Source organism: Grammomys surdaster, unplaced genomic scaffold (genome assembly GCF_004785775.1).
Source record: "Grammomys surdaster isolate TR1022 unplaced genomic scaffold, NIH_TR_1.0 136, whole genome shotgun sequence".
Taxonomy (NCBI): Eukaryota; Metazoa; Chordata; class Mammalia; order Rodentia; family Muridae; genus Grammomys; species Grammomys surdaster.
Genome location: NW_021604594.1, coordinates 2,533,134 through 2,547,924, shown reverse-complemented (window position 1 = coordinate 2,547,924; position 14,791 = coordinate 2,533,134). Strand labels below are relative to the sequence as shown.

Below are 14,791 nucleotides of genomic sequence, written 5' to 3'. Positions count from 1 at the left end.
TGATAAAATAATACAGTTGTATAAATCTATACATACTGTGAGACATGAAAACGTGGCCCCGAAGGCTGGCTAGTTGAAGTTAAGAGCAGCTCAAATGAAACATAGTAGGGAATAACTTGGGGTTAACGATAGAAAAGTAGATTCTAATAGCATAGAGGGTAGATATTCTGACCAGCTCTAGTGTTGATTAAGGCTTATTGTCAATATAAAGATTGTGTGTATCTTTTATCTGGAAATAAATGGTCAAGGTGAGTTAGGAACCCCAGGCCAGGATTAAATAAATTCTACAACAACTCATTATATGAGAATATGTAGTGTGAAAGAGAATCCAAAAGCTACTACATGGGAGGAATGATCTTCATGACCTGGAACTCTCTCATGAACTCAAACATGATTGTTTCAGCATACAGCTGGATTCTGCTGCACATTTTGCACACTGGATGTGACAAATCTTTGATAGCTGCTGCTTCTCTTTATGTGCTACTCACAATTGATTCTTTTACTTTTATAGCCATTTATTTAGTTCATTCATTCATTCATTCATTCATTCATTCATTCATTCAGTGAAAACTTAAAACAGACCTGCTGTAGATCATTTTCTGAACTATTGAAAACATGTGATGATTAATTCTCTTTTCATTTTGACTGAATTAAGAATATCTAAGGCTTTGCTGAATGTGTGTGTGAGAGAGAGAGTGAGAGGGTGAGGGAAAAGGGGGGAGAGAGAGAGAGAGAGAGAGAGAGAGAGAAATGGAAGAAGATTAATCCAGAGGTTAATTTTTTTTGTTTGTTTTTTCCAGACAGGGTTTCTCTGTGTAGCCCTGGCTGTCCTGGAACTCACCCTGTAGACCAGGCTAGCCTCGAACTCTCAGAAATCCGCCTGCCTCTGCCTCCCAAGTGCTGGGATTAAAGGCGTGTGCCACCACCACCCTGCTGGAGGTTAATAACTAAAAGGGGAAGCTATACTCTGAATGTGGATAACATCACCCCATGAGATGACATCCCAGCCTAATTTAAACAGAGAGGGAAGAGAAAGCCAATTCAAAGCTGTCTCCTTTCTTTTAGTTCCTGGAGAATTGAGTAAGCAGCTTCTCAATGCCAGGATTTGCACCATGTGGACAGCATTCTTTGAACCATGCTTCTAAAGAAACCAGGCATTTCAACTTAAGTGGCTTCATTTCAAATGTTTCCTAAAAGCAGTAATAAGAGTATGATCAGTAGCTTTAACATAGAAGACAGAGAATGAGATCTACCTCTAGGTGGAGACATGTCCTTGTCTACTTAAGAGTGAATCCAAAGTCACAAGGTCAAGGGACCACATCTCAAAGAGACAGATGTACCTCAGGGTATCCTAAAAGGGAGAAAGAACAATTATTTCTTTAATGAGAAAACCTTTTTTTTTTTAAATAGGATTTCTAAGCTGTGAGCAATTGCTTCAAGGTTATAGTTTAACTCTTTTATTTTTCATTCTTTGTTTTTGAACTCCTGACCAGACCCGTTTCTGGTCCTTTGAGCTCTCTTATTCTTTGTCTGAAGTTTCTACCCTCATCATTTGTTATTGCTAACCTCTATACCTGCCTAGTGCAACCCCTTTTCTTTCTCTGCTCTATCTTCTTTCCTTAGAAAATTTTCCTAAATTTGGTCTGTGAATATGAACATAATAGCATCCTATAAGATGAACTTCTTATTTTGAGATAAATAATTTCTCTATACTGCTATGTTTACTTCATTTTGTGTACAGATATATCTAAATTAACTATTTAGGAATTTATTCCTCTAATTTGAATATTATTTTGATATGAATATGTGATAATTCTCTCTATTTCTCTCTCTCTGTATGTGTGTATATGTTTCTTTCCCTCTCTCTCTTTCTCTCTTTGTGTGTGTATGTATACGTGTGTGTGCCATTAAGTATATGAAAAGTTGGCAACATTACCTGTGCTTCCTTAAACTTTAATAATATTGTCTTTCATTTTCTTTTCAGACCATCCTTAAATAATTTTATTAACAAGATTGAGCACACCAAGAGAGACCCTGATTTCTTTCCTAACAGTAAGGTCTTTTGTAGTTATTGGATATGAGAATCTGAGTGAATGATAAATGTGGATGTTTTCAGGTCTTGACAATGAGGAGTGTTTTAGTTTATTTTTAAGTTCCCTTTCCTTCATCTCATTTTCAAAGCTGTTTTAGAAACTAAGTTCTTCCTCAAATTTCCCTCTCCACATCCACTGTATCAGCTTATTACATACACAACTACTTTATTTATCCTCTTAGAAACACGGAAAATCAAGAGAGGACAGTTATTAGTAACTTTATCTGGATTAAAGATGCCAATTCACCATTCTTTGGCCATTAAGCTAAGATCAAATGTAAAGGTGCAAATTGAACCTGGTGTTATTTATTAAATTATGTGCTTTGTTTGTATGGCTTTTTCTGCATGTTTACTTAATGATAGACACACACACAGAGGAGAGAGACTTATCACATATTCCTATCAAAATAATTCTCAAATTATATGCAAAAATTTGCTCAATAGTTTCTTTAGATATGACTGTCCACAAAGTGGAATAAACATAGTAGTATAAAGAAATTATTTATCTCAAAATAAAAAGTTCATCGTAGAGTGTGTTTTGCTGACACTCAGAGACCAAACTTAAGGAAATTTTCTAAATACAGTATTGCTGAAATAAGGGCTACAGATATCTAAAACAAGTGTGACATGAACAGTTTTGAGTAGGAAGTTTATAAGGGAAACATGTGACAAATTGCTGGACTTACAAAGTAGTCAGGCTAGGATCCACAATTAAGTTGAGACTTAGGCAATTTAGACAAAGATGAAGAAAATGAAGAAGTTAGCTAAGTAGACATGAGAGGTGAGTTCAGGAGCTAAACTTTAAAAATAAAATAAAGACTGTTTTTCAGTGAGAAGATTAAAGTGCAGCTTTAAACACTGAAGCAATCATTCAAAGGCAAGTCAGCTAGTCTTCTGATTATACCAGGCAAAGTTTGGGAGGGACATTTAAATTGGGTATGATCACATATAGATGGCATTTAACACTATGCCACTAGATGGTATTTCCAAAGAGTGAGAGTAGATAAAAATGTGGAGAGAAAAAGGTCTAAATTAGAGAATTCCAAAATTAAAGTTCCCACATTGGACAGAACTAGACATGGACTGAGAGGTGACAGAAATGATGTGGAAGGAAGTGTACCCAAGACCGTTCAGGCCAAGCTTCAACAACAGCTCAGATCCATTTCCATAAAAAAGTTTGCTATACCTTCTTTATGAGCTCTATTGGGAAAAGAGTAATTTTAGGCAGTAGATTGATGAATTGTCTAATTGGGAAAAAACACATTGTTTGTGCTGTAAGTTGAGTCTTGGCTTTTGACAGACATTCAAACACTTTCTAATACCATAAATAAACAATTCAGGGCCAGATCCCTGTAACTCTCATTCACTCAGAATTCCTGACTCAGAATTGTTCTGTCTAAAAGAACTACAGGAACAAAAATAGAAGACTGGAGGAAAGGGGGTCCAATGACCAGCCCAACGTGGGATCCAACTCGTGGTTGGGGAACCAAGGTCTAATGCTACTATACACTGGTGATGTGCTTACAGATGGGAGCCTGGCATGTCTGTCCTCTGAGAGGCTCTACCAGCAGCTGACTGAGGCAGAAACAGATACTTACACCCAACCATTGGACTGAAGTTTGGGACCCCTTTTGATTGAATTAGGAGCAAGATAGAAGAAGATGAAAGGGAGAGCTACCCCATAGGAAGACCAGCAGTCTCAACTAACCCAGACCCCAGGAAGTTTCCAGAGCCTGAGCCACCAACCAGAAGCATAAAGGAGTTGGTATGAGGCCCTGGCACATAGTTAGCAGAGATCTATCTGATCTGGCCTCAGTAGGAAAAGAGGTGCCCTACCCTTGAGAGACTTGAGGCCCCTGGAAAGGGGGAGGCCTAATGGGATAGGGAGCATCCTCTCTGAGGCAAGGAGGAAGAAGGATGGAATGAAGAATTGGGGGGGAGACTAAAGGGAGGGAATGATTAGAATATAAATAAATAAAATAATTTAAATTACAAATTAAATTAACAAAAAATTTAAGCAACTTTAAGCCAACTTAAAACTTAAAATAAAGACTTCACAGGGAGAGACACTAACACTGAAAATACAATCTCAATCATTTTGTTTTCCTCACCTTGTGTTGGAAATATATTTTGGGTTTGGATTAGATTTTCAGCAACAGTAAAGAAATTGAAGATGGATGAATATGCCCTTTGTGAACTCAAAAATAATTTATTCATACTTTTCAACAAAGTTTTGAGAAGAATTTGGAACAGTGGCCCATACCTATTATCCCAGCACTCTGGCCATGGCAGAGGAATTTTGAATTCAAGTTATAGAAATGTACATTCATCCCGGCATCTTACTCAACTTTCCAACCCTATGCAATATATTTCAGTATGTAAAGAAATCAAATTAAATTTCTAAAAATGATATTTCACCATCCCACCTGCAAAAAACAAAAACAAAAGGAACAAAGCAATATCTGTGTTGCCTGCCTGGCCCCTTAACCAATGACAAAGTTTTGGTCACATCTTTAAAAAAAACTGCAAAGACTAACCAGTTCTGTCATTGAAGCAATCTGCAATGTCAACCAAAGGAAAAAAAAAATGATCAACAATTTTCCCCTTAAAACAGCACAAACAAACATGGCAAGAAATGACAATGGACTCCATATCTGCATGTTAGCAAGAGGAGAGAGTTTTATTTAAAAGGCTAGTGGTTCAAATACTATTGCTTGAAGAGCTCTGGTAGGTATAAAATGTAGTAACATACACACATGCAGGAGGTGAAAGCCAGCTCACAGGACTAGTTCACCCTTGGTCAAGAGAAACGATAAGCGCATGCTGCAGTGGTGACCTAATGGATTCATTTGGACCATACCCTCACTCTCCAAGGAGCACAGAGACACCTGGGTAGAAAAAAATTTTTTTTTACACACAAAATTCTGGCTTAATTAACTCCTTCCTAAAATTATACCACGGTTCAGAAAAAAATCTGTCTTGAAAAACTCAAGAACTTGGGCTACAAAAAAAAATAAAAGTGAATTTTACTGTAGTAAACAATTTTAGTAAACACCATGCGTATCTTCCTGTTGCTAATAAAGATATGATACATTTACAACACTATGTGTTCAATTCCTACACAGATATTCACCAGGAAAGAAACACCTCAACTTCTATCTTTCTCAGACAGGTGTAGGTCTCAGCACAAATCAACAACAAAGAAAAATACTTTTTCTTTTTTTCAGTCTGGGGGTGGGTGGTGGTTTTTTTTTTCCTGGTATGTTCTTGTGATGTCTAAGCTTGGTTGTCAACTTCACTGCACCTGTTAACAGCTCTGATGGCTGCTCTGCAAGCAGAACAAACACAGCCTCACCCATCTTCAGTTTCCTTATTGGTGGTATTCAGAAGCCCCTGAGACAGTGAACAATTAAATACGATGTCATCTGCTTCCAGAGTGTGCACCAGGCCAGTGTCTGCCACAGTTATGTGTCTAGCTAAGGTGTAATGTCTGTGTCTTTTTGCCACCAAGGATGTATCATGGTAAATGTTTAACATCAATTGGGGGTTTCTACCCCACCTTAGCTCATTTAGTTCCCAGATAAAAGATACACAGCCTTTCTATTTATAATAAGCTTTAATATCACTAGAGCTGGGCAGATATTAACCCTCTAAATTATTTTGTCTGCTTCCCTGTCAATAACCCTGAGATATGACTTGCCATGTTCTGCCTGGGTGTCTCTTACTCCCTGGCTGGCCAGCCCTCATGGTCAGTTCTCATGATTCCTTACCCCATGATGTCTTTCTCTCTCTCTACCTTTCCTCTCTTCTTTCTCATGGTCTTTGGGGTCCCAGACCCCAAACCCAGGAACTAAAACTGTGCCTACCTCTCTTCTGCCCACCTATAGGCTGTAGGCATCTTTATTAAACCAATAGTTTTAAATTAAGGAGCAAGGTCACATAGAATCACTTGATATACAAGGATTTACTTGTCCCTGGGGGTAACCAGACCTTGGGGGCCAGTATTTAGCATTATAATATACTACAACAGACCAAACCTCAACAAGAATGGCAGAGAAAAATATTTTTTCCTTTTTTTCAGTCTGGGGGTGGGTGGTGGTGTTTTTTCTACCTAGTATGTTCTTGTGATGTCTAAGCTTGGTTGTCAACTTCACCGCACCTGTAACAGCTCTGATGGCTGCTCTGCAAGCAGAACATAAAGCCCAGATCATAGCTACTGAATGTGACCATTAAACAAAATTACTGAAGAGCACATTTAATGAATTACTTCAGTCCTCAACCTGGTCCAGTGAAAATGTTTGTAGATCCATCCAGTTTATACGAGCCCATTGGCATACTGGATGATCAATAATCTATTGTTCTCTCAAATGGCAATTTATGTAGCTCAAGCAAACCAGTAGGAATGTAAAGAGCTCTCTTGAAACCTCTACAAAGACACTAAATTATATAAGGAACCTTAAAAAGTCAATGAGTCACTTCTATGGTGGTGCATGCCTTTACTCTCAATCCTCAGGAGTCCAGAGGCAGGCAGATATCTGTGAGCTCAACACTAGTCTGGTCTACATAGAAAATTCCAGGCTAGGCAGAACTACACTATGAGACCCTGTCTCAAAGACCAATAAAGGAATCTAGTTTGTCTTTACTAAAATGATAGAATAAAGATAGCACATCCAAATCCAGGTGTAGTGGCACATGATTTGATTCCAGTGCTTGGGAAGCAGAGGCAAGTGATCTCTGAGTTTAAGGTCAGCCTGGCCTACAGAGCTTCAGTACAGCCAGGACTATACAGAGAAACCCTGTCTCAAAAAACATAAGACAAAAAAGGAAAAAAAGTTGTAAAGATCTATTGTGAAATAAGTTTCCCATGGGGGGCCATTTCTATTGACAGAATTTAAGAATTAAACCAATTAAAAAACAATCAAACAATCAAACAAACAAACAAACATGTCTAGGGATTACCTCAGTGGCAGAGCCCTTGCTCAGTATGTGCTAGGCCTTGGGTTTGATTCCAGTACTCCAAAATATATGTATATGTATATATATATATATATATATATATATATATATATATATATATTATATAAAACAAAACCAAACATGTACACCTTAAGATAATACAAAATTTGAAATAACATCAGGTATTACTTAATGGAAAAACTTCTGAATCGCCCCACCCTTGACCTCCTACACCCAAAACAAAGGAAACAACAGGTTGGGAGGATGACAAGCAGAACTCTGGGTGATTAACATTACACAGACCTTACATCGCAGAACACCACACAGAATGAGTTATACGCTAGTAAGATCATCCTGACGGTAGTGCAAGTCCTAGATAAAAAATGTAATGCAATGTAAATTACCCACCTGTGAAGAGATGAATGGGAAGCAGAGGAAAGACGTCATGCATGGGCATGGGTCATGCACAGGTCTACTAGAGACAAGATAATCAGCAGCAATAAAAACAATATCCCACAGTCCCCAGAACTTGCTTTTACTGCTTAACAAACTCACTTGTAACTATAGCATCTCCCATATTGGAGTGACAAATATGTTTAATCTGATGCTATATGTTAATAAAAATACTGAGCATATATGAATCAAACAAAATAACACAACTAACTCATGAACCTTAAAACTGGACCAAAAATAAGTTTAAAGCCAAGTAGATGTGATAATTATCACACATGAAATAATCCATAGAAAAAAAAAGGATCAAGAAAAGACTCAATATTGTACTCTTGCTTGATGTTGTCCTAGGAAAAATAGTGATAATTCTACAAATGTGTCATAAACAATTACAAAGTCCCCTTCTGGTTTCAAATGAATCTTCCTTGGCTAACTCTTCTCCTCTCTCAAACGAACCTTTACATACAGGACCAATTTAAATCCCTCCTCCTCTTCAAACATACAAGCATCCAGGATCATTGTACAATGCAAAGTGCCTTAAGAAAGGATTCTGTAGTGGTCTAACTGATCTTAGGAAGCTTGGATGCTGTTATCCCTGATGGGGCCAGTCAAGCAATCATGGTTTACTTCTCCTGTGGTGTTTCTTCCAGCAACTGCATGATCAGTTCATGGAGAGGTTTGTGGATCTTTGCATAGCTCCCTCCTGTGAGATGAAGAAAATCAAACATGTCCTGGCAGGAGATGGCACCGTCCAAGTGCACGAAGCCCCCATCTATATCCAGGAGCTGCATATTGGCAAGCTTCAGCAGGGAAACCTTAAGAAGCTGGTTCACCTTGGCATTCTTTTTGTCTTAAAGGGTTGGGCTTCTTACCTCAAGGTAACTGACCCAGTACAATGATGTTGACTTGTGGCTGCCGCGTGTTTATAAGTTGTACAGTAGCCTCAATCCCACCTGCTTCTTCTCCTGTATTTTCATGGTTGTTTGTTCCTACTCAGACAACATGACCTTAGGCTTATGTTCTCCAGCTTCCATTCTTTAGTCTCCATATCACGTTGTATCTCCCCCAATTCCAAAACTAAGAGCATGAAGTGGAAAACAGCTCCTGCCATATCTCATACTACTTCATTAAATGTACCATGGAGTCTCCCACAAGCAGCACATCTGGCTCTTTGTCTTTACAATCCAGAACAAACCTATTATGCTGAGACATCCACCTGTCGTTTCCTTGAATATCTCCTGCTGCATGTGGAAGAGCTGCTGGGTTCCAGTTTTCTTGCCTCATTCTATACAGAGGCAGAGGGTCCCTTGCTTGACACCGAAGGGTATTCTGGTGCGCGTCTCCTCCTCTGGCCCCAGCATCAACTAGCAGTGCCTCCACTTTCAGTCCCCCTGCCACTTGGGCAAAATCCAAAAATGATTTCTTATAAAATCAAGAGCAAAGATAAGGCGAGTTATCAGTCCTATTCATTGTAGTGCTTGAATTCTTAGAAAGCAACAGATATGACATGACTATAAAAATGATGATTAGGATACTATGAGAAGTCTCTTGATTTGTTGAATAACTTCAAGACACTGACAGCATACTAAATTGACAAATAAAAATTTGTATAGGATCTTCATAACTTTCAAATTGATCAGTGTTTTGTGAACTACAGAAATGATACCTGAAAGTATAATCTACCATCCGTGTTTTACACAACCCATAAAGGAACACCAAGAGCTTGGAGAATCCACCTTACCATCCACCTCCTAAATAATCCTTCTAGTCATCTGCTCAGGAAGAATAAAAGCAAGGCATGTAGGGTAAAGTTGGTTGTCTGTAACCCTTGATTTTGAGATTTTTTTCCCATTCTCTTCTCAGATTTAGTCATTGGAAACATTCCAGGAGTATATACTGCTTGCCTGTTCATCCCCTGAGATATCTTTCTGCAACCATTCATTCCTTTGGAGACTCTGGTTCTGAAATGACTTTAGCAGGAACTAGAGGAAAGGCATTATAAAGAAGGAAATAATTTATGTAAAATAGCATCATATCTGGAATGATGAAAGTTTATTTATAGCATATGATTTAACAAGTGGATTCTGGAAAGCATGAGGAAGAACCTAGTAACTAATTAATGTTCTATTATTATTGCTTCTGCTGCTACTATTGACTGCTAGTACTACTTCATGGTATTGAAATATTTTTTGTTTGCTTGTTTTTTGTTTTGTTTTGTTTTTCTTCACATTAGAACAAGGTAGAGAATGTGAGCTGTGTTTAGTGGTAAGTAAATACCTGTGAATGAGACAGGAAAATTTGGAGTTGTAGAAAGCCTGTGCTGCATAAGGAGACCCTGTCTCCAAAACAAATAACCAGGCAAACAAAACTAACAAACACCAGAAAAGCTAATACACAAGACTGATGAATATAGATCTTTCAGTTACAATTGGAAAATGCATCAGACAGATGTGCTCCTCAGGTCCTAGCATGTACCTGGCTCCAGGAAAACTACTAGGCCTAGGGTTTTATGCAGAACAGGTTGGATGGTGTGATATTATTACCAGGAGATTGTACTCTAAAACAAAAATGAAAGTATTTGAGGATTTTAAAACCAGTAGTTTTATTGGTCTATATTATCAAAAAAGAAACAATTAAAATTCAGTTTATAAATGACAAATCCATGAAGAAAATGAGTTATTGAAAAAGTCATTGTAGAAAAAGTTAAGATACAAAATGTGGGACAAAAAGCACACAAGCGTAATAACCAGGTTTGCCAAGTGACTAAAGCACTGTGGTTAAGATCAATCATGCATTGTAGAAGGTCATCTCTATTTTCTGGGCTCACGTGATGGTTCAAGTACAAAGATTTTTGTTCTAGTTTACACAGAGTTGGATTACACTAGCCTGTAGGCTCTGCTACTGATTAGATGTGTGAAGGTCAGCAACTCTTCAAACCATATCAGCATCAGACTCTCTCCCTTTGTAATGTCAATGCTACATTTCTCTGCCATTCACTAATTTATTTGTTCAACAACTATATATTAACCCAATGATCCTTGATGGTCCTATAATTGTGAAATTTTCCAAAAAAGTTACTCAATCCATGATGAGAGGAGTTTTAACACAAACATGACAAGCTAGGTGGAAAGTGGAAAATGAAAATGTAATTGTGTAGATGGAGAACATGTGAGCAGACCGTCGGGGATCTCAGGGTGGAATGAAGCAGGATCCTCCTCAAAAACAGCATGGACCCTGGTCACACTGCAGTTGTTATGAGAAGATACACCTACACTGAGTATAAACAACATAGACTCAAATATGAACATGAGGTTATTTTAAATTAGATGGAAGCACTTGTTAGCAATTTGTGCAATTCATCGGGAAAACATTTTAAGAAGTGAAGTATTATTCATTGTTGGTTTGATAATATTATAAATAATTCCAGCTTTATAAAATTAGAGACTTAAAAGATAGAGATAGAAAATTATGACCTTAAAAATATGGTAGCTATAGCATCTGTAACTGTGTCAGGCCATGGAGCCTCCCCCTTGAACTGGATGCCAATCTGGACCTGTCATTGGACCTCCTCTCCCTGAGGGTCTTCTTCATTTTTGTCCCTGCAGTTCCCGTAAACAGGATCAATTCTGGGTCAGAGTTCCTGACTGTGGGATGGCAACTCAATTCTTCTACTTGATGCCCTGTCCCTCGACTGGAGGCAGACTCCACAAGGTCCCTCTCCCCACTATAGGCCATTTCAACTAAGGTCTCTCCCTTTGAGTCCTGAGCATGTCTCACCTCACAAGACTGTGGTACATTCTAGAGGGTTTCCTTACTTCCTACATCCTGAGGTTGCTTGTTCCCATTCTTTCTGCTGGCTCTCACGGCTTCACTCCAGATTGCCCCACCCCCAATACCTGATCATGTTCCCCTTTTTCCCTCACCCTCCCCTCTTCCAACCAGAGCCCGCCCTCCTTCTGTCCCCCATGATTGATTTCTTCTCCCTCCCAAGTAGGATTGAGGCACCCTTGTTTGGGCCCCTCGGCTTGTTAATCTACTTGAGTTCTGTGGATTATATCCTGGGTATTCTGTACTTTTGGGCTAATATCCACTTATTAGTGAGTACATACCATGCATTTCCTTTTGGGTCTGAGTTACCTCACCCAGGATGATATTTTCTAGTTCTATCCATTTGCCTGCAAAACTCATGATGTCCTCGTTCTTAATAGCTAAATAGTATTTCATTGTGTAAATGAACCACATTTTCTGTATCTATTCTTTTGATGGGGAACATCTGGGTTGTTTCCAGCTTCTAACTATTACAAATAATAAGGTTGCTATGAATACAATGGAACATGTACCCCTGTGGCATGCTGGGGTATCAATTGGGTATATGCCCAAAAGTAGTATAACTGGGTCTTCATTTAGATCTATTTCCAATTTTCTGAGAAACCTCCAGATTGATTCCCAGTGGTTGTACCATTTCTCAATTCCACCAGCAATGGAGAGGTGTTCCTGATACTATGATGTGTTTACAGATGGGAGACTGTCATGCTTCCCTCCAAGAGGACTAACAAGCAGCTGGAAGAGCTGGAAGAAGCTGAGTAGGAGGGTGACCCCATAGGAAGACCAGCAGTCTTAACTAGCTTGGACCCCCGAGTTCTCTCAGACACTGAGCCACCAACCAGGCAGCATATTCCAGCTGATATGATACCCCTGACATATAAATATACATCAAAAGTCTGCTTGGTTTGTGCTCTGTGGGAGAAGATGCACCTAACCCTTGAGAGACTGGAGACCCCAGGGAGGTCTGGTGAAGTGGGGGTAAGGTGGTATGAACATCATCTTGGCGACAGGAGGAGGTATAGGATGGGGAGCAGTTGAGGGGCAGAACAGGAAGGTGTAGTGGCTGAAGTGTATAGGAAGATTAATAATAATAATAATAATAATAATAATAATAAAGGTAGCTATATGTCATCACTGTGTATGCACTTTTATGCTTTCTGTCAATGTAACACAAACTCAGCCCTAACTGAAAGGAGAATCTCAGCTGAAAAATTGACTTTTTTACTTTAGGTGGTGGGCATGTCAATTAGGCATTCTCTTGATTGCTCAGTGCTATAAGAGGGCCAAGCTTCAAGTGGCCAGTAGCATCCCTGAGCAGGGAGACTGAGATGCATAAGAAAAGTTGCTGATAAAGATGCTGAAAGCAAGCCAGTAAGCTGCACTACTACATGGTTTATGCTTCATTCTCTGCCTCTAGGTGCCAGTCTTTGTTTCCCTCAAAGATGGACTGAAAAATTTAAGATGAAAAAAACCTTTTCATCCTCAAGTTGCTTGGTCATATTTATTACAAAAGAAAAGCAAGATAGAACATATTAATATGTCATTCATATATATATATATATGACATGCAGAACATATGACATATGATATGAAATATATACATATAAAATATATATGAAAATTGTGTGTTTGTATATGTGTGTAGGAGCAAAATTGTGCAATAGTAAAGTCATCAATCCAGGGAAGCACAGTAAGGCATAGCTCATGACTTCACTAAATGATAAAATTTTACAATTGGAAAACTGTGGAGCTGGGTTATGGCTATGCCCAATATTTTCAATCAAATTTCCAAAATTTTAAAACAAATATAATTTTTACATGACTACAGTTTACTTTTTATTATAAAAACATTAAAAAGACATGAAAAGATCAAAGTTTAGTAAAGTAAACTTGGTTAAAATGTAGACTGAAATTACCTTCACACTCTTAATTTAATTGTCAAAAATTTTATTATTAATAGAAGTCTAAATTTAAGGGAGTATATAAGTTTTGAGAATTAGATACTGTGTGTCAAATATGTTTGTAGATTATTTTTTTATCATTCAGTCATACAGTGAAGACAAGTTTTTCACAATTGTTTTTCATTTTATTGAGTAATCAGCAAGTAATAATATTCTAGTTACTACTTTACTTACAAATGCTTACAAGTGACAAAATAAAAATCATAAGAACTGAAAATATGCAAACAATGTATACTACATCGTACATCTTTGTTTCATTTATTATGTATTTGGCAACAGCTATTTTTTTCTTTTTTATTTATTGGATATTTTATTTACATTTCAGATGTAATCCCTTTTCCACATTTATCTCCCACCCAGGAACTCCCTATCCTATCCCCCTTCTTCCTGTTTCTATGAAGATATGCCCTCACCCACCCTCCCACTCTCACCTCCCCACCCACAATTTCCCCCACACTGGAGTGTCCAGCCTTCACTGGACCAAGGACTTCCTTACTCACCTATGCCTGACAATGTCATCCTCCCCTTGGTATACAGCTGGGGCCATGAGTCCCTCCCGATGTGCTCCTAGGCTAGTGGTTTAGACCCTGGGAGCTCTGGTTGGTTGGTATTGTTGCTCTCCCCATGAGGCCACAAACCCTTTCAGTTCCTTCAGTCTTATAACAGGGTATTCTGAGGATATAGAAAAAGATTTTCAGATGACTAAAATTAAATAATAAAACAAAATATATTAAGCAAAAGAAGATAGTATTTAATTCTGATTTCAAACCACTATGGACTCAAGATCCAATGAAATTTTCTTTGATTTCTTCCTGCTTCTAGGTCCTCATCTCCTTAGGACAACAAGAGCAGAAAACCAGGCATAAAACAAATAAATAACTTAAAGCTAACTGTTATGACACCACAGAATCAATATCATAAAGAGTGAGGCTGTCTTATATTTATAAAGACACAACTTCAAATATTTTGAGCTAAATGCTTATTTTTTTCATTGTATTCATTCCCACATGGAAAAGATACACATTCCTTATTGGCACGGCAGCATCACCAAGTAAAGAATCAATAAATATGTGAAGCAATTCAGAATGTCTTGGCAGACCTCTCAGGCCTTTTGCATTTCTGCCCTCACAGGGCATCTTTTAAAATCAGATCTGTTCCTTTATGGGGTAGGGAATCTTCTCATTAATATGCACTGGGCACCACATGGTTGCTCATCTGTGTGGGTCAGTTTCGAATCACTGATCAGGGATGAAATTGAGTTGAAGTTTAGCCAAATAGCCAACAACAATGACCTTCAAACCTGCCATGGCTGGCTGATGGGCAGCTCTGGAGAATTTAATTTGCTATAGAGCTTGTATCTCACATTCATGTCTGACTTTTAGACAAATTTGTTTCTTTCATTGGTATTTGCTTTTCTGATATTTAAGTTTTCTTTTTCTGATATTAAGAATTATTTAAACTTCCTTACAGCACACAGATCTAGTTAATAATCTTTGTAAACAATAAC

At 38.1% G+C, this 14,791-nt stretch overlaps 1 pseudogene; it reads right to left on the bottom strand.

Moving 5' to 3' along the window:
* Positions 1–8,106: 8,106 nt before the first annotated feature.
* On the bottom strand, positions 8,107–8,782 carry LOC114617471 (annotated as a pseudogene).
* Positions 8,783–14,791: the final 6,009 nt, after the last annotated feature.